The 27569-nt window shown below is 43.4% G+C and overlaps 1 long non-coding RNA gene across 1 annotated transcript in view; it reads left to right on the top strand.

Moving 5' to 3' along the window:
* The window catches only part of LOC130273063 (uncharacterized), a 224993-nt gene that overhangs the window by 102898 nt on the left and 94526 nt on the right, over nucleotides 1–27569 (top strand). Inside the window, exons 4-5 of the long non-coding RNA XR_008843859.1 lie at nucleotides 13193–13311; nucleotides 25040–25137. This is a non-coding gene — a long non-coding RNA (uncharacterized LOC130273063). The remainder of the gene's footprint in view (nucleotides 1–13192; nucleotides 13312–25039; nucleotides 25138–27569) is intronic.

Below are 27569 nucleotides of genomic sequence, written 5' to 3'. Positions count from 1 at the left end.
CCTCTATTAGGGTAACAGAGGGAGGAAGCGCTCTCTGTCACTGATCGGTGCTCTGCAAAGTGTAAGCAGAGCGCCGATGGTTGCCATGGCAATCGGAGGCCTTGCACTGGCCTCCGTTGTCATGGCAACATGAGTGATCAGTCCCTACCTAAGGTCAATATAGACAGACATAGGCATACTTCAATGTAGTACAGATGTGTACTCCATTGAATTACGTGTATAATAGTAAAAAAAAAAAACTAAAGTGTGAAAAAAAGTGTGAAAAAGTGGAAAAAATAAAAAGTTAAAAATGTAAAATGAAAAAATGTAAAATGAAAAAATGCGAAAAAGAAAAGAAAAAACAGTTCAAAATATATACAAATATCCTAAACTAAAAGGATGCCCCAAAATCCACACAACACTCCTTCATGGCTGAGGCCTGTGCGAGAGACATGTAGCGCTCAAAGGCCACATATGAGATATTTCTAAGTATGTAAGAATTTGGGGAATAAATCTTGAGTTTTATTTCTTTGTCAACACCTACTGTGTTACAGAAAAAAATGGATTAAAATGAAAAATATACAAAAAAATTTAAATTTTAAAATTCCGTCTCCGCTTTGCTTTTATTTCTGCGAAACGTTAATAAACTTCTTTAATGTAATTCTGACTACTTTAATGGGTGTAGTTTATAAAATAGGGTGATTTATGGGGGTATCTAACATATAGGCCCCTCAATTCCACTTCAGAACTGAACTGATCCCTGAAAAATCAGATTTTGCAACTTTCTTGAAAATCTGGAAAATTGCTCCTAAACTTATAAACCCTCTAACATTCTAAAAAAGTAAAAGAATGTTTATCAAATAATGGGCACATAAAGTAGACATATTGTAGATGTGATTTAATAATTTGGTGCGGCATGGCTATCTGTCGTAAAAGCAGAAAATATAAAATCTAGAAAAATGCTAATTTTTAATTTTTAGAGTGCAAAATTTTGTTCTTTTCCCCAAAAAACGCTAAAAATATGAATCAAAATTTACCACTAATGTAAAGTATCATATGTTACGAAAAAGCAATCTCAGAATCGCTTTCATAAGTGAAAGCGTTCCAAAGTTATTATCAAATAAGTGGTCGCATGTCAGATTTTGAAAATTTTCCTTGGTCATTAGGGTAAAAACAGGCTATTGAGTAAAGGGGTTAACCCTCTTATTCCCTAGTAAAGATATTGGTGTGATCTCTCCTTGGATGAAGGCTAGATTGTTTCAACTAATTGACATAATTGACCCACTTAGGCATACCATTTTGCTTTTTGTGACCCGCCAAGACAAATATGATCTCCTTGGCTCTTCCCTTCCCTTCTATAGGGAAATCGTCAATAAATTTATCCCTTCTTCCACGAATAAACCACTTCCCTCCCTAACACCATTTGAAGCAATATGCGGAAAAACAGTGACATCTAAAGGCCTTATTTCACAAATTTATAACATTCTGGTTACACCCACTGATCTGGACTTAAACGCTCATTCATACATGTCCAAGTGGGGATCTTATCTGGGAAAACCCATTCCATTACAGTGCTGGCAAAGAATTTGGTCTCATGCTGCCAAATCTTCATGTATCTCACATAAGGAAAATCCATTTCAAATCCTCTTGTTTTGGTACCACACCCCGGATGCATTACACTGTTTCTTTCCCCAAGTCTCTGAAACATGTTGGCGGTGTGGGATTGATAAAGGGACTCTCCCGAATATATTTTGGGAATGTTCATACTGAAACTGTTTTGGCCAAGGGTACGTAATATTATTCACAAACTACTTGGATATCTGGTCCAGATGGATCCTTCGATATGCCTCCTTAATCTCCTATCATCTTAATAAACTCCAGGTCAAATTGTGTCTCCACATCTTAACTGTGTCTAAATGCCTCATAGCGCAGTGGTGGCAACATACTGAGACGCACTACTAGGCAGGATTACGGAGGTAAGGCGGATGGAATATCTCTCTGCCCTCATAGACCATACCATGTCTCTATTTCACTCGACATGGCGGCCCTGGGACTTATGGGAGAAAGAATCATAAAGAGCCTAGATATTTTTCAACTCGTTCTACAGTATGAGACAGTGCGGATATAATTCTCCAAGTCTCTTCTTTTCCCTCCTTTATTCTTAATTTGTTTTTTCCCTTTTCTATATCCTTATTTTTCCTTTTACCTTGTTCTTGATTTCCTCATTATACTCTATGTCAACTACGAGTATATTTCCTCTCTCTACGAAATATGTAGATAATACAATAATTTTGGCCTATCGGGATAGGCCATACATCTGGCTTATGCTGAATCACTGAATCTTTATGCATTCTAGATACCAATATTTAGAAGCCCCAACGAACCACATTTTGTTTTATTTACGCACACATTGAGGAATATACTGCCTTCAATTTAAAATGTCACGCATATTATTATATTGAATACATGATTCTGTTTTCTGATTTCTTTACATTATTACATGTTGCACGTTTTGTTTTCTGTACCTCACATGTTATATAAATATGGAAAAACTTCTTTAAATAAACAATTATAAAAAATAAAAAAAGGCTATCAGACATATTTTGCGATTTTCTCAGGTTCAATATGACAGCATCTATTTCCGTCAGTGTCAAAAAGCTGACAAGAGTTTGGTATTTATTGGCAAAGCTGCTACTGTAACATCTGTCAGGAAGAGCAACTTTACCCTCATACATAAGCAATCTACCCCCAACTTATAAATCATAATTCCAGGTTACTTTTATCCCTGTCCTTTGTCATTTTTCAAGACATCATTCACGATGTAATGTCTGCTTGGCTCGGGTTTCAAATATTAATAATGCAGGCTGTTTTATAGAGTTACAGGTTTTTTGTCATCTATAAAAAAGTTACAGTCTTCAGAAAGAAAATACACGCACTGGATCTCCTTCAACAGGAATAGTTACCTATCTGTAGACAGCTGTAAATCTTCATTCATTTTCAAAGAGATTGTGGCTTGGCTAATAATCCCCAGTCATGCACTAAGACTCTTAACCCCTTAAGGACCAAGCCCATTTTCCCCTTAAGGACCAGGCCAATTTTATTTTTGCGTTTTCCTTTTTACCTCCTAGCCTTCTAAAATTCATAACTCTTTTATATTTCCATCTACAGATCCATATAAGGGCTTGTTTTTTGCGTGACCAATTGTACTTTGCAATTAAACCTCTCATTTTACGATAAAATGTACAGCGAACCCAAAAGAAATTTTTTTTAGGAAGGAAATTTAAATGAAAACCACAATTTTGCACATTTTGGAGGGTTTTGTTTTTCACACTGCACAATTTATGGTAAAAATGACATGACATGTGTTCTTTATTCTGTCAATACGATTAAAATGATACCCATGGCTAGATACTTTTATATTTTTGTACAGTTTAAAAAAATATCTAAAACTTTTTGTACAAAATCAGTAATCTAAAATCACCCGATTTTGACCACCTATAATTTTTATTTTTTTCACCGTCATCCCTACTTTTCATCACTACCACATTTGCATATGTAAAACATTTATATCATTTTTTATAAATTTTTTGGGAATAAAATGTGACAAAAAAGCAGCATTTTTGAATTTTTTTTTATTTTTTACGTTTACACCGTTCACCGTACGGGATCATTAACATTATATTTTGATATTTCGGACATTTATGCACACGGCGATACCAAATATGTTTATAAAAAAATATGCTTTTTGGGGGTAAAATGGGAAAAGCGGACAATTTTCATTTTTATTGGGGAGGGGACTTTTTTACCTTTTTTTACTTTTTATTTTTACATTTTTCAAAATTTTTTTTTTTTACACTTTTTATGTCCCCATAGGGGACTATCTGTAGCAATCATTTGATTGCTAATACTGTTCAGTGCTATGCATAGGACATAACACTGATCAGTATTTTTGGCTATCTCCTGCTCTGCTCGATCTCAGACCAGAGCAGGAGACACCGGGAGACGGACAGAAGCAGGTGAGGGGACCTCCGTCCACCATTACAGATGATCGGATCACTGCGGCAGCGCTGCGGGGCGATCCGATCATCTATTTTAACATGCGCAATGCCGCAGATACCATGATCTGTATGACTCCTTATCAGCATGGCTTTATGAGGGATCGGTCCTGTCAAACTAACCTAATCAGACTGGATCAAGGGCAATCACTGGATGTCGTATATCTGAATTTTTCCAAAGCATTTGATACAGTGCCACATAAAAGATTGGTGCATAAAATAAGAAGGATTGGGCTGGGGGAAAATGTGTGTAAGTTGGTAAGTAACTGGCTCAGCGATAGGAAACAGAGGGAGGTTATTAATGGTACTTATTCTGATTGGGTGACTGTTACTAGTGGGGTACCACAGGGGTCAGTCTTGGGTGCTGTTCTATTTAATATATTTATTAATTACCTTGTAGAGGGGTTGAATAGTAAAGTAGCAATCTTTACAGATGATACTAAACTCTGTAAAGCGGTAAAACCAATAGAGGACAGTGCACTGTTACAAATGGATCTGGATAGATTGGGGGTTTGGGCTGAGAAGTGGCAGATGAGGTTCAACACTTATAAATGTAAGGTAATGCACATGGGGAGGAAAAATCTGAGACAGGGTTATATATACGTGGAAAAGGACTTAGGGGTCTTAGTTAATAGTAAACTTAGCTGTAGTGACCAGTGTCGGGCAGTTGCTGCCAAGGCAAATAAAATCATGGGGTGCATCAATAGGGGCATAGGTGCCCACGACAAGGAAATAATTCTACCGCTGTACAAATCACTAGTCAGACCACACATAGAATACTGTGTACAGTACTGGGCACCAGTATACAAGAAAGATATAGTGAAGCTGGAGAGGGTTCAAAGACGGGCAACCAGAGTAATATGGGGAATGGGAGGACTACAGTACCCCGAAAGATTATCAGAATTGGGGTTAGTTTAGAGTAAAGGAGGCTTAGGGGAGACCTAATAACTATGTATAAATATATAAGGGGGCCATACAGAGATCTCTCCCATGATCTATTTATACCCAGGACTGTATATATAACAAGGGGGCATCCTCTACGTTTAGAGGAAAGAAGGTTTCTACACCAGCACAGACGGGTGTTCTTTACTGTAAGAGCAGTGAGCCTGTGGAATTCTCTGCCGGAGGAGGTGGTCATGGTGAACTCTGTAAAAGAGTTCAAAAGCGGTCTGGATGCTTTTTTGGAAAATAATAACATCGCTGGTTATGTATACTAGATATTTAGAGACAGCATATTGATACGGAGATTTATTCTGATTGTCATATTGGAGTCGGGAAGGAATTTTTACCTCTAGTATGAGGGTTTTTTGCATTCCCCTGGATCAACTCAGTAGGGACTCATTAGGGATATAGGTTGAACTAGATGGACTCTGGTCTTTTTTCAACCTTACGAACTATGTTACCATGTACTGATCACGGCATCTGAGGGGTTAATGGCGGACATCCGCTCGATCGTGGATGTCGGTCATTACCGGTGGAACCTGCCGTGTATGACGTGAGCAGCGCTTCGATGCTCGCGGTCATACACAGGACGTAAATGTACGTCCTGGTGCGTGAAGTACCGCCAAATCAGGATGTACATTTACGTCCGTGGTCATTAAGGGGTTGCCTATCTCCACTAAGTATTTCTGGAGGATAGCTACTCTGAATGATTCTATCATAAGAGGTGTGGAGTTTAAGGAAAATGGTTTTGTGAGATATCTCCCTGGTGCTACTGCTAGCAGAGATAAGAGAAATATTCTTAATATTGTTAAGCAAGCAAAGCAGGAAGGGGAAGTGGATGTTCTTGTCTATCTAGGGACAAACAATCTGGCTTGCAATGAGGTTTTAGAGGTGAAGGAAGCTTTCACACGCTTGGTAATGATCTATGGGAGTTTGCATCCACTGTTTCAATTTCTGCAGTTCTGCCTGTGCATAACCTTTAGAATGATAAGTACATAGGTTACGAAATGACAAGCAGAGAGTCTTTTCTACAAATTCTTGCAGTTTAGGGAATAAGATCAATGAACTTAAGTCATTAATGGCATCTGAAAATGTAGATTTAGTGGCTGTTACTAAGACATTCTTTGATGAGAGTAATGACTGGGATATAACAATACCGGGGTACTCTTTATATAGCAGAACAGAGAAGGAAAGAAAAGGGGAGGGGGGTCTGTATGTGAAAGAAGGCATAAAAATCTAACCTAATACAAGTTAGTAATATAAATTTACAGTCAATTTGGGTTATATTGCAGTTTGATAATCATGCAGTAACTTGTGTAGATGTGATACATAGACCGCCTGGCCGAGTAAAAGAATTAGATCATCCACTAGTTGAGGAAATAGCTAAAATGACATTGAAAGGGGAAGTTATCATTATGGGAGACTTTAATCTTCCTGATATAAATTGGAAAACCAAAATAGCTAGTTCTGCCAGGACTACAAATATTCTAAATTTCCTAATAAGGTGTATCTGTAAAACAAGTAATTGAGGAGCCAAACCGGAAGGATGTCATTTTATATTTAGTATTTACAAATGGGGATTTGGCATATGATATTACTGTAGGTGAAAGCTTTTTATCTAGTGATCACCAGTCCGTGTGGAAATCTAAAACTTTATTTTTTGTGTGCTGTGTCACTGAGTCACACCACACAAAAACAAAAGTTGAAGATTTTAGAAAAAAATTACTTTTCTAAAATGAGCTTAGTGTAAATGAGTCCCTATCAGACTGGAATAGTTTAAATGGATTCTTGGAGAAATGGGACTACTTAAAAGATTCATTATTAAATGCAACAAATAATTGCATTGTCAGTTAAAGCAAAATTTGGTACTCCACAGAAGTGGCCAAAATCATAAATAAACAAAAAAGCAAGCATTTAGAAATTGTATAAAAAAAAAAAAACACAGGAATGAAGATAGGGAAATGTATAAGATTAGAAAGAAAGAGGCCTGTTACGCCGAGCGCTCCGGGTCCCTGCTCCTCCCCGGCGTCTCTCTCCCTGCAGCGCCCCGGTCAGACCCGCTGACCGGGAGCGCTGCACTGACTTTGCCGGCGGGGATGCGATTCGCATAGCGGGACGCGCCCACTCGCGAATCGCATCCCAAGTCACTTACCCGTCCCGGTCCCCGGCTGTCATCTGCTGGCGCGCGCGGCTCCGCTCTCTAGGGCGCGCGCGCGCCAGCTCTCTGAGACTTAAAGGGCCAGTGCACCAATGATTGGTGCCTGGCCCAATTAGCTTAATTAGCTTCCACCTGTTCCCTGGCTATATCACATCACTTCCCCTGCACTCCCTTGCCGGATCTTGTTGCCTTGTGCCAGTGATAGCGTTTAGTGTTGTCCAAAGCCTGTGTTACCTGAACTCCTGCTATCCATCTTGACTACGAACCTTGCCGCCTGCCCCGACCTTCTGCTACGTCTGACCTTGCCTCTGCCTAGTCCTTCTGTCCCACGCCTTCTCAGCAGTCAGCGAGGTTGAGCCGTTGCTAGTGGATACGACCTGGTTGCTACTGCCGCAGCAAGACCATCCCGCTTTGCGGCGGGCTCTGGTGAACACCAGTAGCCTCTTAGAACCGGTTCACCAGCACGGTCCACGCCAATCCCTCGCTGACACAGTGGATCCACAACCTGTAAGCCGAATCGTGACAGTAGATCCGGCCATGGATCCCGCTGAGGTGCCGCTGCCAAGTCTCGCTGACCTTACTACGGTGGTCGCTCAGCAATCGCAGCAAATTGCCCAACAAGGACAGCAGCTGTTGCAGTTGACCGCCACATTACAGCAACTTCTGCCTCTGCTACAGCAGCAACCATCTCCTCCGCCAGCTCCTGCACCTCCTCCGCAGCGAGTGGCCGCTCCTAGCCTCCGCTTGTCCCTGCCGGACAAATTTGATGGGGACTCTCAATGTTCCCTGCATATGGAGATGTTGTCGGACTTGTTTCCAACAGAACGGTCTAAGGTGGCATTCGTAGTGAGCCTTCTTTCAGGAAAGGCCTTGTCTTGGGCCACACAGCTCTGGGACTGCAATGATCCTGCCACAGCCACAGTCCAGTCCTTCTTCGCTGAAGTCCGTAGTGTCTTCGAGGAACCAGCCCGAGCTTCTTCTGCCGAGACTGCCCTGCTGAACCTGGTCCAGGGTAATTCTTCAGTAGGCGAGTACGCCATCCAATTTCGTACTCTTGCTTCCGAATTATCTTGGAATAATGAGGCTCTCTGCGCGACCTTTAAAAAAGGCCTATCCATTAGCATCAAGGATGTGCTGGCCGCACGAGTGATTCCTGCCAACCTGCAAGAACTTATCCATTTGGCCACCCGCATTGACATGCGTTTTTCTGAGAGACATCAGGAGCTCCGCCAGGAAAAAGACTTAGATCTCTGGGCACCTCTCCCACAGTATCCTTTGCAATCTACGCCTGGGCCTCCCGCCGAGGAGGCCATGCAAGTGGATCGGTCTCGCCTGACCCAGGAAGAGAGGAATCGCCGTAGGGAAGAAAATCTTTGTCTGTACTGTGCCAGTACCGAGCATTTCTTGGTGGATTGCCCTATTCGTCCTCCACGTCTAGGAAACGCACGCACGCACCCAGCTCACGTGGGTGTGGCGTCTCTTGGTTCGAAGTCTTCTTCTCCACGTCTCACGGTGCCCGTGCGGATTTCTCCTTCTGCCAACTCCTCCCTCTCAGCCGTGGCTTGCTTGGACTCTGGTGCCTCTGGGAATTTTATTCTGGATTCTTTTGTGAATGAATTCTGCATCCCGGTGACCCGTCTCGTCAAGCCGCTCTACATTTCCGCGGTCAACGGAGTTAGATTGGATTGCACCGTGCGTTACCGCACTAAACCCCTCTTAATGTGCATTGGACCCCATCACGAATTGATTGAATTTTTTGTCCTTTCTAACTGCACCTCTGAGGTCCTCCTCGGTCTGCCATGGCTCCGGCTTCATTCTCCCACCCTTGACTGGACCACCGGGGAGATCAAGAACTGGGACTCTGCTTGCCATAAGAAATGCCTCTCCCCCCCTCCCAGTCCCGTCAGGCAAGCCTCAGTGCCTCCTCATGGCCCCCGTCCTGGTGACACTCTGCCCCGTGCCAAGCTTCACCCTCTGCCCTCCCTCCCCATTCCCACTCCTGCTGTACTGCCTGCCTTTGAGGAAACCCTCCATTCACTCCCGGTGTCCTCGTCCCAGGTAAAGCAGTTGTCGGACAAAGAAAGGGGGAGACCTAAGGGGGGGGGTACTGTTACGCCGAGCGCTCCGGGTCCCTGCTCCTCCCCGGAGCGCTCACGGCGTCTCTCTCCCTGCAGCGCCCCGGTCAGACCCGCTGACCGGGAGCGCTGCACTGACTTTGCCGGCGGGGATGCGATTCGCATAGCGGGACGCGCCCGCTCGCGAATCGCATCCCCAGTCACTTACCCGTCCCGGTCCCCGGCTGTCATCTGCTGGCGCGCGCGGCTCCGCTCTCTAGGGCGCGCGCGCGCCAGCTCTCTGAGACTTAAAGGGCCAGTGCACCAATGATTGGTGCCTGGCCCAATTAGCTTAATTAGCTTCCACCTGTTCCCTGGCTATATCACATCACTTCCCCTGCACTCCCTTGCCGGATCTTGTTGCCTTGTGCCAGTGATAGCGTTTAGTGTTGTCCAAAGCCTGTGTTACCTGAACTCCTGCTATCCATCTTGACTACGAACCTTGCCGCCTGCCCCGACCTTCTGCTATGTCTGACCTTGCCTCTGCCTAGTCCTTCTGTCCCACGCCTTCTCAGCAGTCAGCGAGGTTGAGCCGTTGCTAGTGGATACGACCTGGTTGCTACTGCCGCAGCAAGACCATCCCGCTTTGCGGCGGGCTCTGGTGAACACCAGTAGCCTCTTAGAACCGGTCCACCAGCACGGTCCACGCCAATCCCTCGCTGACACAGTGGATCCACAACCTGTAAGCCGAATCGTGACAAGGCCAAGCAAGAGCTTCTAAAGCATAAGCAGAAGAGAGAACTAGCCCAGTCAGAGAAAAAAGGAGATAAGACATTCTTCATATATATAAATAAAAATAGGAAATTAAAACAAGGAATAACTAAACTAAAAACAAAGGAAGGTATGTAGAAGAGGATAAAGGACTAGCTAACTGCCTCAATAAATTATTCTGTTCAGTTATCACAGAAGAAAATGATGGAAAAGTACCTTAAGTTAGGGAGGAAGAGGTTAGAGGAGGAGAAGTCAGCTGTCTAAAGTTAAGACAAATAAGTCACAGGAGCCTGATGGGATACACCAAACGTTATAAAAAGAGCTTAGCTAGCTGTCTGTACTAGAAAACCCATTAACAGTTTATTTAGAGAGCTGAGTGGTGTATTAGCAAAACCATTAACAGATTTATTTAACCAATTACTGGTAACAAAAGTCATCCTAGAAGATTGGAAATTAGAATGTTGTGCCCATTTACAAGAAAGGTAATAGGGGGAATCAGGCAACTATAGGCCAGTAAGCCTGACATCAATAGTGGGGAAATTAATGGAAACCCTACTAAAGGACATGATTGTGGAAAATATTTATGGTAAAACAATGCCATTTTGACCATGATTTTGGAAAAATTTTGGCTGAAATGTATTAAAAACTGCACCATGTGAACACAATCGAAATGTCCCATAAAAGATATGTGTGTATGTGAGAGACAGATGGGGATATAGGCTGGAGGTGTTGGCCAGAGGTGATGACATCACTAGAGCTTAGGGTTAGAGCTCAGATACAAGATCCATTCAAGCCTCTTGAGACAGCAGAGGATCATGAGTTGTCTCAAGAGAAAGGAACTTCCTGTCAGGGGAAAATCATGCAAAAACCCATGGAAGCCAGTAAAATGTGTGATTACACTATTTAGTAAGTTATATATCTTTTGGTGATTGTCTTATTTAAATACAATTTTTTGCACTGGAATAAACCTTTAAAAAGTGAAATAGCTTAGGCTTAAAAGCTCTCTTTCAAAGAAAAATTAAAGACTTATTGCTCTTAGAAGACAAGGACAAAAAAGGAGATGAAAGTTGTCTGTTTAAGGACAACAAATTGATGGACTATCCCATTCACTTAAAGGGGTACTCCGTTCCCTTGCTTTCGGAGCTCCGCTCCCCAGCGTCCGGAAGTTATTGTTCTGAATGATGTGTGTGCGGGGTTCCGCGTTCAGGTTCGCCCCTCATGATGTGAACACATACACATCGTTCGGAACAATAACTTCCGGAAGCTGGGGAGCGGAGCTCCGAAAGCAAGGGAACGGAGTACCCCTTTAAATGAGACAATGCTGCAATACCTTGTACCACCACTACAAATAGTATGGTAATTTTAAAGTAGTACTCTAGTGCAGTAAAACGTATTCATTTTCCAAAGGAAAAGGGATAAGTGTCAGATTTCGGGGGATCCGCCCTCTGCCCCCCCACCCCACGTTCTCCTGCACGGCATCTCAGCTCCCCCCAGGAACAGAGTGTGTTTACCATGGAGGACACGCCCTTTCCATGTATCTCTGTGAGAGAGCCTGAATGTACCTGAATGTTGTATCTCCAGCTCTCCCATAGAGATACATGGAGTGGGTGTGCCAACCGCCACTTTGTGCGGGGGTCGACACGCTCCCCGTTTCTGGGGAGAGCCGGAGTGCAGTGCAGGATATCATGGGGGCCCAGCCGTTTAACCCTCTGCTATCTGACACTTATCCGCTTTCCTTTGGATATGGAAAATACTGCATCACACGGGATGTATGTAGAAACTTTATCATTAGCTAAATAAGCTCCTAACTAAATGAAGGAAAGTGCTCATCTGGAGGACACACAGCATAAAAGCAAATGCTACTGTATAAGTGAAGGGGGTATTCCGTCTAATGGTTTCAGATAAACAGGACATCATTTCATACGAAATCTTATCTTGATGAATGAAAATGGATTCAAAATGGAGGTGACCCGCATTAAATTAAATATATCTTTTATGCCATCCATAAAATCAGATTATAAAATATTTTATTTTAAGCACTCGGCAGAATCGCTCTGATATCAAAGTGCTTAAAATGGATCTAAGTGTAGGAGAGACACATCTACAGGAAGATTGGAATCCATTAGGCATTGATCATATAAATGATCCAGATGGTTCTTGCAGATTTAAGTGGCATTTATTATATGACTATAAGAGACGCTTCAAAGGTAACTAGACAAGCTTTAATACCGTCTTGAAAATTCTTTGGTGGTCCTGTATAAAAAATTAAAAAAAAACTAATACAACTAATGTAAAAAAGAACAGCAGAAAGCCCCTAAGAAAACTAATTAGAAAATTTTATAATTTCCTTTAATGGGCAATGTCATTGGAAAAAACTTTTTATATAGTATAGATAATAACATTATATGTATTTACATTTGTAAGATATATTGGTTAAAAAATGTGCAGGGACACAACTTTAGAGGGTGAGGAGGTAGCAGTCTCCCTGGGGTCCTGTGACTGAGGGGCCTCAAGGTCCCATAAGAAGACACCCATAACATGAATGGCTCATGGTAGACAAGGGCCCAGTTACAGATTTTGCATTGTGGCCCAGACACTACCCGGGTATATTTTTGGTAAGAAAATGCTGCACACTTCTTACCACTAGGGGTCCCTCCACTGTCCAGAACACTGTCTTGTCCTGGCAGCTATTGCCTGTGTGTCTATATGCAGAGACAAACTACAGGAAGAGTGTGTGTGTGTGTGTGTGTGTGTGGGGGGGGGGGGGGGGTTAAGCAGGGCTCTGTGCAGACTTCTAGCTTGTCAATCAGCCTGCTGTTTGAGCCATGGGTGTATCACAAAGCCTTAGTGCACAGAGCATCCAGTTGTCAGCTCTGAGTAGTGAGGGAGAAAGTTCCCACATGAGATGTGAGGGCAAGTAAGGGGAGACACCCCCTCCTCCTCTGTGAACTGCATGCAATGAAGCAGCATAAACAAGGGAATAGGGAGCCATAAAAGTGATGAAAACTAGGATTTAAGCACACAGACAGGATCAGCACCAGTTAAAAAACCTGGAGTATTTGTTTTTAATGTAACATGTACACTTTAAAATACACCTTTCACCTCTATAGAAGGTACAGAGGTGCAGGCACCATCATTTAGGACATAGGGAGATTGAACATACCATACGTTTGCTTTCTTAGCCTGTATCTTGTAAACTTAGATCACAGTTTTTTTCTATTTCTGTTCAACAGTCAGAGTGGCCAACCGATTCTGGCAGCGGGATGCCTCCTCCCCTCCATAACCCCCTCTCAGCATGGAGCCCTGTATGTCAATAATGTGGAACCAGCTAGAATTACAAAATGCCTATAAGGTAAGATGAATAGAGGTAGTTTCTAAGGTCTCCATGGTGGTGGATACTCCCAGGTCACCCCTTTCCATTTGCTATCCCTATATCCCAACTCGGTCTATCACCTTAAATATGAAAAAAAAACAAAAAAAAAAACATTCATAATTGCTACTTCTTTTTTTTTTTTTTTTACCAAGAAACTGGAAAAAAATTATAAAAAGTTATAAGAATGATAATATACATTCATAATTAAAAAATAATATAATAATTGACAATTTGTTTGCTTGGTGCTTGTTATATACAAAGAATACACAAAAAACTTTAGTTTGTTTTTAGTATTAAGAGATGCTCTGGAAAAACATATATATTTCTTCTTCCTAAACCAGTGGTCTTCAAACTTTGGACCTCCAGCTGTTGCAAAACTACAACTTCCAGCTGGAAGTTGTAGTTTTGCAACAGCTGGAGGTCCAAAGTTTGGAGACCACGGCCCTAAACAATTCCATATTTTGCCCATCTTCTCTGCCTTTAACAACCTCTTGTGCTCTAGAGAAGAAGCTGTGGAGGACAAGTCCTGACAACATACATTGTATATGTGTTGGGCGCCATCATTATTATATTTTTCTGTAGAATGTCGGAAATAATGAAGATCAGATGATTGTTAATAATGAAGACAAAGAGCAGAAGGTCAGAGGTTATTAATAGGTTACATCCAGAATCTGATGACTTGTTATGATATTCTAGTAAGCTGTAGCCTAAAATGATGCAATGGAACAAAGGAAGATTATTTGTTTTTCTATGGACTGAAGAGTCTTTCTCACCTTTTGCTCTTGTTTTTAATCATCCTTTAAGTCTCTCACATCGCGCTTTATTCATTGGCGGGTGATATAAACACAATCTAGACACCTTTTGTTGTTACGTGAACTTACCGACCTTCATATTCCTGATGATACTCGATCGTGTTGCCCTATAACCTCATTTTTATATATTTCCTCTTCTCCTCACACTTGTATTTTTTCCCTTACTCTTAGGAAATATACACTTGACTTTTATATACATTATTTAAGAATCATAGGATATAAATCTCACGCGGGGTACGTCCTTCTGTACCTAATGTTGATCTATTGAATTTATTATGTGGAATAGACTTTTATACAATAGCATTAAGTATATACAGTACAATAAACTATTTTATTTATCTATCTATCTATCTCATATCTATCTCATAATTATCTATCAATCTCACATCTATCTATCAATCAATCTCCTATCAATCTCCCATCTATCAATCAATCTATCTATCTATCTATCTATCTATCTATCTATCTATCTATCTATCATATCTATCTATCTCTCATATCTATCTATCTATCTACACCAATGAAAAGATTCCGCATCACTCCAATGTAGGTGGATCATGAGTGAAGTTTATTGACCTGACTAGAGATGAGCGAATCGAACTTGACGAACCCGAATTCGTTACGAATTTCATGAAAAATCCGATTCGCAACGAATACGAATATTGCCGCGATTCTATAGCATGAATCGCTTCATTAAACTCCATTTTACAGCGTTCCAGGCTATTGTAGAGCTAAGATGGTGGATCCACATGTGAACACATGGGGCAGGGGATTATGGGAGGGCGGGAAACAGCGGCGGGAATGAAGGTAGGCGGGCTGACCCTGAACCACATGTGAGATGCAGCCTATCAGTATTCACTGACCCCTGTGATGTCACAACCCCTATATAATCGGTGGCCATCTTGCCTCACTTCATTTAATCTATGCACTCAGATGTAGAGGACGGGACTGTGTGTGTGTGAATAGCTCATACCACAGCGTTACACTGCAACTGCTAGTCACATCAGCATTAGGGAAAGGCAGGAGTGCAGAGTGCTGTGCTGTTACACTGAGAAGGATCATTGATTGCTAAACCTCCTATTCACGTTATTGAGCATTGCAGCAGAGAGGGGCAGATAGCTGTCAGCTGCCTCATACAGATCTCCAAGCTGCCTGAACTTTCTGAAGCATCTTATCTCATTTTTCAGCTCTATTGAGTTTTTTTTTTGCTCCACAAATCTTCTGCTGCTCAGAATTGTGTGACAGAGTGCAATTTAGGGTTTAATCCCTGGATTTTTTTTGGTGGTGCTGCACTGTTGGGTCCTGCTGCTGTTCAGAAATAAGTCATATTAGTGTGGACTTTAGTGCCTTTTTACCATTTTTCACCTGTTACTCTGTCTCTGTGCTAAATTCAGTGTTATACCACACGTTATACACCTGCCGGTGTATTAAAGAAAAAAAAGTTTTTCCTGAGTACAAATACGCTTTTTCAGTGGCCTTATCATTGCAAAGGGCCTACATACAAGCAAATAGCCTGCCATATACTGCCTTTTTTTCTGTCTCTGTGCTAAATTAAGTGTTATACCACATGTTATACACCTGCCGGTGTATTAAAGAAAAAAAAAGGTTTTCCTGCGTAAAAACACGCTTTTTTAGTGGCTTTATCATTGCAAAGGGCCTAAATTCAAGCAAATAGCGTACCATTTACCACCTTTTTTACTGTATCTGTGCTAAATTAAGTGTTATACCACACGTTATACACCTGCCGGTGTATTAAAGAAAAAAAAAGTTTTTCCTGCGTACAAATACGCTTAAAAGTGCGCTCATCATTGCAAAGGGCATACATACAACCAAGTAGTGTACTATTTAGTACCTGTATTTCTGTCTCGGTGCTAAATTCAGTGCTATTCCACACATCAGTATACACTGGCTGGTGTATACAACAAAAAAAGAGTTTTTTTTCTGCGTGTAAATACGCTTAACAGTGCGCTTATCATTGCAAAGGGCATACATACAACAAAGGAGTGTACTATTTAGTAACTGTTATTCTGTCTAGGGCTTATATACTTTGAAAGAACAGCCGTAAGTAATCGCCTGCTGCTGTTCTATACTCTCATCAACGCACTAAGTATGTCAGGCAGGGAAGTGCCAGGACGTGCACAGAGAAGAGGCAGAGGCCTACATAAGTCAGGCAGAGTTGGCAGCAGACTTGGGGCGAGTGGCAGCAGGAGTCGCAGCAATGGGCCTGAGCTCCCATTAACACCCAGCGGTCGTGTCGTCGACCCATCTCTCCTCGTCAATTGGTTTGCACACTCATCCCCATCATCACAAGCGACATCTGACAACCCCAGTCAAGAGTCGGCGGGTTCCTCAGACACAACCTTCAGTTGGCATGGCCCGGGAGCAGTCCCTGTAATCCCATTGCCTTTGTCCTATGCTGTTACCTCTCCCAAAGAAGTATCTCATGCTTTGGGTTCAGCTCCACTATTTAGCGAGGACGATGTAATAGAGGACAGTCAGCATCTAATGTGAGGAGACATGCGTCCCTTGCTCCGCAAGGCGGCCAAGTAGTGATGCGGAGAGTGACGTGGGAGGCGGTGTTTCAATTGCTCAGGGTCCTGAGGCAGACACTGTTGTGGAACACGAGGAGGACATCAGTGACGTGCACACATCTTTTGATGATGATGAAGCCGATCGCAATTGGGAGCCAGGTGCAGAAGCCGGGGCTTCATCATCATCAGGAGAAGAGATTTGCTCTTTGTCTATGAGGCAGCAAGGCGGTAGCACGGTTGGCAATCAGCGTGGTGGTGGAAATTCAGGAGCCAAACGTGCCAGGGGGAGACCACCTACTTCGCGGCAAGCTACCATTCAGGGAGGTAGTGGAACAGGGGTTCCTGGAGACGGCGCCAATAGCAGTGAAATAGTGCGGACTGCGGGTGGGAAAATCAGCTACTCTGCGGTGTGGTTGTTCTTCATAAAGAATCCGGAGGACCTTAGCGTAGTCATATGCAAAATCTGTTGGCAGAAAGTGAAGCGTGGCCAGAGTCCCAATCTCTGCACCACGGCCCTGCGTCAACACATGATTCGCCACCATAAAGCGGCCTGGGATAACCGTGGCTCCGAGGTAGTGGTCCAGCCTGCCGCATCACCCAATGGCCATCCGCTCCCTCCGTCATCCAGCCAAGGCTCCACCACCTCAGCCGAAGGGAGCATTGTGTCAAACCATCCTTCTTGTGCTCCTGCTTCCTCCGCTCATAGTCAGCCATTCCGCCAACAATCGATCGGCGAAGCCATGTCCAAGAGACAACAGTATGCGCCCACTCATCCAACGGCGCAGAAGTTGAATGTGCTCCTGTCCAAGTTGCTGGTGTTGCAGTTCCTCCCTTTCCAACTGGTGGACTCTGCAGCTTTCAGGGAATTGATGGCTTGTGCCGAGCCGAGGTGGAGAGTCCCAAGCCGTCATTTCTTTGCGAAGAAGGCAGTACCAGCCCTGTATAAGTTTGTTACAAGAGAAGGTGAGTCAGTCCTTGAGCCTGTCGGTGTGTTCAAAAGTGCACGGCAGTGCCGATGTGTGGAGCTGTAACTACGGGCAGGGACAATACATGTCTTTTACGGCCCACTGGGTAAATGTTGTTCCTGCACAGCCACAGCAGCAACTTGGCCAGGTCACACCGCTTCCTCCTCCACGCTCTCGCTCCAGGGCAGTTGGTCCTTTTACAGTGTGCGCCTCCTCCTCCACCCCCGTGTCCTCGGCCTCCACTGCACATCCAAATCTCGGTGGCCCTTCATCGTACCACGTGTGTAGGGCACAGCGGTCTCAAGCCGTCCTTTACATGGTTTGCCTTGGCGAACGGAGTCACACAGGGGAGGAACTGCTGAAGTTAATTAGGGAAGAAATCCGAGTATGGCTTACTCCACGAAATCTGGAAATGGAAACCATGGTGACCGACAATGAGAAGAACATTGTGGCTGTGCTGCGACAAGGAAGTGTGAACCATTCGCCCTGCATGGCACACGTGTTGAATCTGGTTGTCAAGAAGTTCATCAAGTCTTCACCCCATTTGCAATACGTCCTGACAATGGCAAGGAAACTGTGCATGCACTTCAGCCACTCGTACACCGCCAAGCACACTTTGCTTGAGCTGCAGCGTCAGAACGGTATCCCACAACATAGTCTCATTTGTGATGTTGCCACACGTTGGAATTCCACCCTCCATATGTTGGACAGACTATACGAACAAAGAAAAGCCATCACGGATTTTTTGATGATACAAGCAGATAGGAGTACTCCCCTGTGTAACTTCAAGGTGAACGAGTGGCAGCTCATACCTGACACCTGCCGTTTGCCGAGGCCCTTTGAGGAAGCCACATTTTTTGTTAGTCGCTCGAATTACGCCATGAACGACGTAATTTCACTCCTACATTTACTCCAAAAAATTATTGAAAACATGGCTGGTCACGGCAATGGAGAGGTTGCGCCTACATCAGAAGGCTACATGAGTCCTTTGGGGGATGAACTGGAGGAGGATGATGAGGGGCAGAGCGGAGCACAGTTTACGGTGGATGAGATGGCCTGTGTTTCTGGTCATTGGACAGGAGGGGAGGAGCAGGAGCAGCCAGAGGAGCTGGAGGGTTATTACGAGGGAGGCGAGACAGAGGACCCAGACACTCTGTGGCAGTATGCAGTGGAGATGGAGGCAGGTAGTCCCAGTGAGTCACTGTCACAAATGGCACGATGCATGCTGAGTTGCTTGCATAGTGACCCCTGAATTGTCAAAATTCGTCAGCGCAATGACTTCTGGATCTCCACCTTATTAGACCCTCGCTACCGGCCCAGAATGGGGGCCTTTTTTACACCCACTGGGAGGGAGGACAAACTGACCTACTTCAGGGAGCTTCTACGTAGTCGGTTGGCCGATGCCTATCGGCCACATGGTCCATCCACTCGCAGGTCTGACTCAGGGGGCCCTCTGCGCTCACCTTCCACTGCCACGGCTGCTGGGAGGGGTGGCAGGAGCAGTACCGGCTCTATCAGCAGCAGCCTGAGTCTACAGTCGCTGATGAGTAGCTTCCTTCAGCCGCATAGTGAAGCTACTCATCAGCAGCAGGTGGACATGGAGCAGGACCTGAACCAGCAGGTGATGGCTTACCTCGACATGACCCTGCCAACAACCATTGAAGATCCGCTGGACTTCTGGGCAGCCAAACTCGATATATGGCCGCAACTAGCGGAGTTTGCCCTGGAAAAGCTGTCCTGCCCGGCGGCCAGTAGTGTGCCATCAGAGGGTGGGTTTAGTGTGGCCGGGGCCATAGTCACCCCAAGGCGAACTCGTCTGTCCACTAAAAATGTGGAGAGACTGACGTTTGTCAAGATGAATCAGGGATGGATCAGCCAGGATTTCCAGCTGGGTCTGAGTAGATTGACCATGCTCCTACAACAAAATTTTCTCTATTGTGGTTGGTTATGAAACCCTCTGGGGTAGACCTGGGGATTGTATGGCCCGCTTGACACATATGGCCCTTTGATTGGCTCTGACCGGCCCGCGCTGATTGGGGGACAACTATGCTGCCTAATCTGAGGGACAAGTATGCTCCTAATCTGGGTGACATCTATGCTGCCTAATCTGGGGGACAACTATGGTCCTAATCTGGGGGACATCTATGCTGCCTAATCTGGGGGACAACTATGCTCCTAATATGGGGAAAACTGAAGCTTCTGGCTTTGGGCCTATCATTTTTTGAAGTTTAGCAGTAGCTTAATACATGCTTAATGCAAATGTCAACATTGATCTTTAAATGTAAGGGGTTATGAAACCCTCTTGGGTACTGCGAATGACTGCTCCAGACTCATTCTGTGTCTTTCACAAACTACTTGCCTCCCTGGTGCCTCAGGCCTTGGGCCTATAATTTTTTGAAGTTTAGCAGTAGCTAAATACATGCTTAATGCAAATGTAAACATTGATCTTTAAATGTATGGGGTTATGAAAACCTCTGGGGTACTGCAAATGCATGCTCCAGACTCATTCTGTGTCTTTCAGGAACTACTTGCCTCCCTGGTGCCTCTGGCCTTGGGCCTTACATTTTTGGATGTTTAGCAGTAGCTAAATACATGCTTAATGCAAATTTCAACAATGATCGTTAAATTCTCGGCGCTCTGCCAGGGCCTTCTCCTACCCCGCCTGGGCCGATCCGAGGACCTCACTAACCAACTCACTAACTAATCCAATCGCTTATAGCGGCGGGCGGTGTGTACAAAGGGCAGGGACTTAATAAACGCCAGCTTCTGACCCTCACTTACTGGTAATTCCTCATTTTAAGATTAAATAATTACAATCACAGATCCCTATCACGAACTGGTTTCAGCGTGCAACACGCACCTGTCCTTGAAAGATAGAGAGACGCTAATCCGTTCAGGGGAGCGCTAGTGCGGCCCAGGACATCTGAGGCCATAACACACCTGTTATTGCTCGATCTCGCAATTGATCGGGCAAGGTAAGGGGTTATTAAAGCCTCTTGGGTACTGCTGAGGCCTACTCCTGACTGCTCCTGGTGCAATGTATGGGGTAATTAAACACTCTTGGGTAGTGTTATTGTTAAATTTACTGGTAATTTTATCAGTAATAAAATTGAATTTGGGGGATGCTAACCGTTCCACAACGGAACGCTTGTTGCGTGTGATTTTTTAATGAAAAAAAAAATAAAAATAGAGGAAGAGGGATTAACTCTGCTTAATCATTTTTGGCGAATAGAATCCTTTTGCTATCTGATTTTTTGGAGACATATGCACTTACACACATGTAATAATTTTTTTTTAACCAAGTTTCAAACATTGTGTGGTTTATTACTTTTGAGAAGAATGTCTTTGGGTGGTCCACCATCCTGCATTATAGAGTCTTCTGAACTGCTGTATATGCGCTTGTTTAAAAAAAAAAAAAAAGGTATTTTGTCCGACAATTTCGATAAAATTTTGTGGTTTTTTGGGGTGGATTGTGAAGCCTGGGTGACGGGTGTGTAGTGTGTACTCGTGCATCAGTCAACTCCAGTCTGTCTCTGTTAGGCAATATATGGGTTACTGATGCAGCAGAGGTGGGGCCTTGGTCTTGGAATTTCAATTATTTAAAAAAATTTAACATATTGTGTGGTTTATTATATTATAGAAGAATGTCTTTTGGTGGTCCACCGTCCTGCATTATAGAGTCTTCTGAACTGCTGTATATGCACTTGTTTTTTAAAAAAAAGGTATTTTGTCAGACAATTTTGATAACATTTTGCGTTTTTTTGGGTGGATTGTGAAGCCCGGGTGACAGGTATGTAGTGTGTACTCGTGCATAAGTCAACTTCAGTCTGTGTCCGTTAGGCAATATATGGGTTACTGATGCAGCAGAGGTGGGGCCTTGGTCTTGGAATTTTAATTATTTAAAAAAATTTGAACATATTGTGTGGTTTATTATATTATAGAAGAATGTCTTTGGGTGGTCCACCATCCTGCATTATAGAGTCTTCTGAACTGCTGTATATGCGCTTGTTTTAACAAAAAGGTATTTTGTCAGACAATTTCAAAAAAATTTGCATTTTTTGGGGGTGGATTGTGAAGCCTGGGTGTGTACTCGTGCATCAGCCAACTCCAGGCTGTGTCTTTCAGGCAATCTATGGGTTACTGATGCAGCTGAGGTGGGGCCTGGGTCTAGGAATTTCAATTTATTTTTTTTTTAAATTCAACAATTATGTGGTTCATTATTTTTGAGAAGAAAGTCTTTGGGTGGTCCACTGTCCTGCCTTATAGAGTCTTCTGAAATGTTGGATATGCGCTTGTGCTTACACAAAGTTGTAAATAAAAAAAAAAAGTTATACAATTTTGTTGATTTTGGGGCGGATTGTGAAGCCCTGTGTGTACTGGTGCATCAGCCAACTCCAGGCTTTGTCCTTCAGGCAATAAATGGGTTCCTGATGCCGCAGAGGTGGGGCCTGGGTCTGGGAATTTAAAATTTTTGGATTGCGGGTGCTACAAAAAAAAGATGGACACACCCTAATCCGTTCAGTGGAGCGCGCCTGCGGCCCCGGACATCTGAGGGCATAACACACCTGTTATTGCTCGATCTCAGGAGAAGGGGGTTCATCATCGGGAGAAGAGAGTTGCAGGTTGCCCTTGAGTCAGCAAGGCGGTAGCACGGTTGGCAGTCAGCGTGGTGTGGCAGTAGTAGAAATTCTGGAGCCAAACGTGCCCGGGGGAGACCACCTGCTTCGCGGCAGATTACCTTTCCGGGAGTTAGCGGGTTACCAGCAATGGTCGATGAAAGATAGAGACACGCTAATCCGTTCAGTGGAGCGCGCCTGCGGCCGCGGAAATCAGAGGGCATAACACACCTGGTATTGCTTGATCTCGCAATTGATCGTGCAAAGGTAGGGGGTTATTGAAACCTCTTGGGTACTGCTGAGGCCTACTCTTGACTGCTCCTGATGCAATGTATGGGGTAATTAAACACTCTTGGGTAGTGTTTTTTTTTTTATTTACTGATAATTTTATCAGTAATAAAATTGAATTTTCCAGAATGCTAATCGTTACACAACGGAACGCTTGTTGCGTGTGATTTTTTAATGAAAGAAAAAAAAAAAAAAACACGGATAGGGATTAACTCTGCTTCATCATTTTGGGCGAAAAAAGTCCTCTGGTGATCTGATCTTTTGGAGACAGATGCGCTTACACACATATTCAATTAGTTTTTGTAAAAAAAATGTTAAACATTGTGTGGTTTATTATTTTTGAGAAGAATGTCTTTGGGTGGTCCACCGTCCTGCATTATAGAGTCTTGTGAACTGTTGGATATGTGCTTGTTCTTACACAAAGGTATTTCTTTAAAAAATTTCTAAAATGTTGTTGTTTTTTGGAGGGGATTGTGAAGCCCGGGTGTGTACTGGTGCATCAGCCAACTCCAGGCTGTGTCCTTCAGGCAATATATGGGTTACTGATGCCACAGGGGTGGGGCCTGGTTCTGGAAATTTCAAAATTTTTGGATAGCGGGTGCTACCAATGAGAAATCTTTGACAAAAATGTCATATATTGTGTTGGTTTTTGGGGGGGAGATTGTGAAGCCCTGGTGTGTATTCTTGCATCAGCCAACTCCAGGCTGTGTCATGCAGGCAATATATGGGTTACTGATGCCACAGGGGTGGGGCCTGGTTCTGGAAATTTCAAATTTTTGGATAGCGGGTGCTACCAATGAGAAATCTTTGACATAAATGTCTCATTGTAATGATTTTGGAGGGGGGATTGTGAAGCCCTGGTGTGTACTCGTGCATCAGCCAACTCCAGTCTGTGTCCTACAGGCAATATATGGGTTACTGATGCCGCAGAGGTGGGGCCTGGGTCTGGAAATTTCTAACTTTTGGATAGCGGGTGCAACCAATGAGAAATCTTTGACAAAAATTTCATATATTGTGTAGTTTTTTTTTTGGGGGGGGGGATTGTGAAGCCCTGGTGTGTAGTGTACTAGTGCATCAGCCAACTCCACGCTGTGCCATTCAGCCACTAAATGGTCTCCTCTTGCCACGCTATGTCCACGCTATGTCATTCAGTCACTATATGATCGCCTGACACTGATGCCACCACCAGGCTCTGTCATTGTGCTGCTGTGCGGCAGTGATTCTAAGAGCGATGCCGGTAATCTGCATGCTATTCTGAATAACAGTATTATTTCACTACCCCAGCACACTCCATATGCGTTTTACGACACAGAAAAGTGTTCTATACCCCTATAGAGGCTGTATGTAGGCTAGAAATAGCCTTTTTTAACATCGATTCGCCGAAAATAAATTCGGATCGAAACAAACTTTTCGGGAAAATTTGGCGAATCGGCCGAATCGAATTTTTGAAAAGTTCGCTCATCTCTATATGTAATGTATGATGTGGGAGGGACGGCAGGTGTATGTATGATGTGTGTATGTATGTAATGTATGTATGATGTGTGTATGTATGATGTGTGCATGTATGATAGATGTATATAAGCTATATGCATGTATATATATAATCTGTATGTATTGTGTGTATATATTATTGCAAGTGTGTATGATGTTTGTATGTATGAATGTATGATGTGTGTGTGTGATGTGTCGTTATGTATGATGTGTGTATGAATGATAGATGTGTGTAAGCTAGATGTATGTATGATGTGTACAGATATGTATTATGTGTGCATGTATTATTGTGTATGATGTGTGTGTGTGCATGATGTGTCTATGTATGATAGATGTGTGTAAGATAGGTTTATGTATGTATGTATATATGATGTGTGTGTATGTATGATTTGCGTGTATGTATTAAGGGTTTATGCATGATGTGTGTATGTATGATGTATGTGTGTATGTACCAAAAATGCACCAAAATGCACCTTTGCCTGTAACAAAAATCCTTGCACCAGTCCTGTCAGTAATCCCTTTGTGAGCATACATAAAAGAAACAGTAGGCAGCAAGTAAATAATTACATAAACACTGAACATGATGGCATTGTGCTGGGAAATGATATTTAGAGTACACTACCATAGATGAGAAGGGGAGAAGGGAATACTGATGCACTGACTTTGCATTATGCTATGTGAGCAGAAATGAAATAACTGCAGCAGCACAGCAAGAAAGGGGTTACACTTAGTACTGAACTGCTGCTGCCGGGAAGCTAAAGAATGGGGGGGATCACAATGCAGCATTGTGGATATACAGCTGTAAGCACACTGGCACTACGGAGAGAACTATAGAGAGGAAGCCTTAATTTACCATTCAGGAACAGCATGGATCATCTTAAGCAGGCAGACAGGGTTAGCTTGCAGGTACGCAACTCAGGCTTTCTCAGCCTCTTTTGTTCTATCTCCTGCACATAGCAGTAGCTAAGCTCCAAACCCATTTCATGTGTTCTTTTCTGGTCTAGCTCTTACTAGAGACAGAATTCTCCTATCAACAGGCAGTTGACAGCAAACTGCAGGGAAGGGAGACACCTAGTGGCCAAAAGCTGTATTTTTTTGGAAGGTAAGGAGCCATTATTGTTAAATGAAGTGTTAGTAATCACCTAGGCCAATAGCCTCTAAACTGAGTTGAGGTCCAGCTGTTGCAAAACGAAAACTCCCAGTATGTTCGGACAGCCAATGGCTGTCGGGGCATGCTGGGAGTTGACGTTTTGCAACATCTGGTGGTCCAGAGTTTTCTCGGCCCTGGTATTATTTTTGCGTTTGCTTTATAGCATGATTATACTAAAACAGTCGTTCTATCACGTTTTCCTTTCTACTAAAACTCAATGCTCCAACCTGATGGATCAGAAACAAAGCTATTTGGGATCTTTGTGCCTTCCGTAACATCGATAAAGCTTGTTAGTTTGTGCGAGTACATAACATGGTAATTCCTTGATCATACATTGAAACAAATTCCGGTAAGATCCGTAAAGTCCTCATTTCCATTTTCTAGCCATCTCCATCCCGGCCCTCTAATATTTTTGTTTTTAATAGACATGTTTCCTTCCTCTCTCCAGACAAGTTGATGTAATTGCTCCCTCTTGAATTCCTCCATCGAATAACAATAATTTATTTAAGAACTATAATCATTTTTAGAGGAGTATTTTTTTGTGTGTGTGTATTCTTTTTTTCAATTTACGAGATAAAAAATGCAATCCGTGGGATTGTACATTGTCAGTAAATGTGTTCTTATTCGGAGTGATGCGCCATAGGCATTTTTGTGTATACAATCTCTCTCCAGTCGACAGAATACATGCACTGCTGGGACAATTTGTTTTATTGAAGACAACAATGAGGAGGATCAAACAAGCTGAACGGTACAAATCGTGTGTTGGACTAAATGCTGTCATCCTGCGAATAAATATGAAGGAAGCGAATGCTTATCTTAAGGGTTTACAACAATTTGTGAACCAAAAGGGTAATCTATTCTATAGGGAAATGTGGCTGTTCTTTAGAATATTCAAAGCAGCTCAATCACACCACATGTTTAGGTAACTTTCTCTAAACCTTAGAATTTCACTTGGATTACAGAGTTTTCGAAACTGCGTGGGAATTTCTACAAAGCTGGAAATCTCTCCACATGTGTTAACAGCTGTTTCGGGTTGATTTCCCTAATCGGTACAGAGCAGAGTGTGCTGGTTTGACTGTCCAAGGAGAAGGATTTCAATCGCACAACCTTTTTTAGGTAGCTTTCCCTAAACCTTAGAAAATTCTGTAATTCAAGTGAAATGCTAACTGCCTGGGAATTTACGCCAAGCTGGAGATCTCTCCACATCTGTAAACAACTGTTTCAGGTTGATTGCCCTCATCAGTAGTGTTGAGTGCAAATATTCAAAATGCTAATATCAGCACTTTGCGATTTCGTGAATATTTAGAATATAGCGCTATATATTCGTAATGACGAATATTGTTTTTTTTTCTTCACAGAACACATCACAACAATGATGAGTACTGTGTAAAAAAAAAAAGTGATCATCCCTCCCTGCTTCCACCTTGTGGTCCAAAGGAGTCTCCAATATTGTTTACTGTGTGAGTAGGTGTGGAGCGTGAATGTTTCGTATATGTGAATATGCAAATATTCATGAATATTGGCACTTCCAGAGTGTAAGGATCCCGGCAGGTGGTGGATCCCCTGGGCCAGTGTGGATGATGACGTGAGCCGTGCCAGGGAGCGGAGTCTAAGGTGCAGCTGGTTTTCACCAGAGCCCGCTGCAAAACGGGATGGTCTTGCTGTGGCAGGTGGCACCCAGGTCGCTACCCCTGGCATGACTCGTCCACACAGGTTGCTGGGATGAAGCGTGGCACAGAAGGATACAGACAAGATGTGGTCAGGATAGATGATAGACGGGACAGGTGGCACAGTAGCAGGGTCAGGACAAGGAACAAGGGTCAGGTCACAGATAACAGGAACAGAAGCTTTCTCTCAGGCATTAAGGCAACAAAGATCCAGCAGCGAGTCATGGGAGGAACTGATACTTATAAAAGAAGGTGCAGGTGACTTCACTAATTAAGGGCATGTAGGCCCTTTAAATATAAGAGCTCTGGCGTGTGCGCATCGGGACTGAGAACATGGAAGACCAGGGAGGTGAGTGACGGACATGCGGGCGCGTCCCGCAAAACTAATCCCAACCCCGCCGGAAGCGGGGACAAGACAGGGGAGCGCTCACGGCCAGCGTGTCTGGCCGGAGTGCTGACACTACATAGAGGACACCGATCCCTCCCTTCTTTTAACTTGTGGGGCAATGAGAATGATGCAAATACAGTTGTCAGAGGTTAGCAACATCCCTGGACACCAATAGGAAAGTTGCCCACCTTTCACTTTATAAGATTCTTCCCAGCAGCGTTTTTTTTTTTTTTTTGCAGTTTCAGGAGATTGAACACTGTCTGTGCTGTGCTTTTTTTTTTATCAGCAAATCGAATTATATACTGAATTAACAGTTAGTGTTAGATAGG

Source organism: Hyla sarda, chromosome 5 (assembly GCF_029499605.1).
Source record: "Hyla sarda isolate aHylSar1 chromosome 5, aHylSar1.hap1, whole genome shotgun sequence".
Taxonomy (NCBI): domain Eukaryota; kingdom Metazoa; phylum Chordata; class Amphibia; order Anura; family Hylidae; genus Hyla; species Hyla sarda.
The sequence above is the reverse complement of the archived record's forward strand: the minus strand, read 5'-3'. Positions and strand labels throughout refer to the sequence as shown.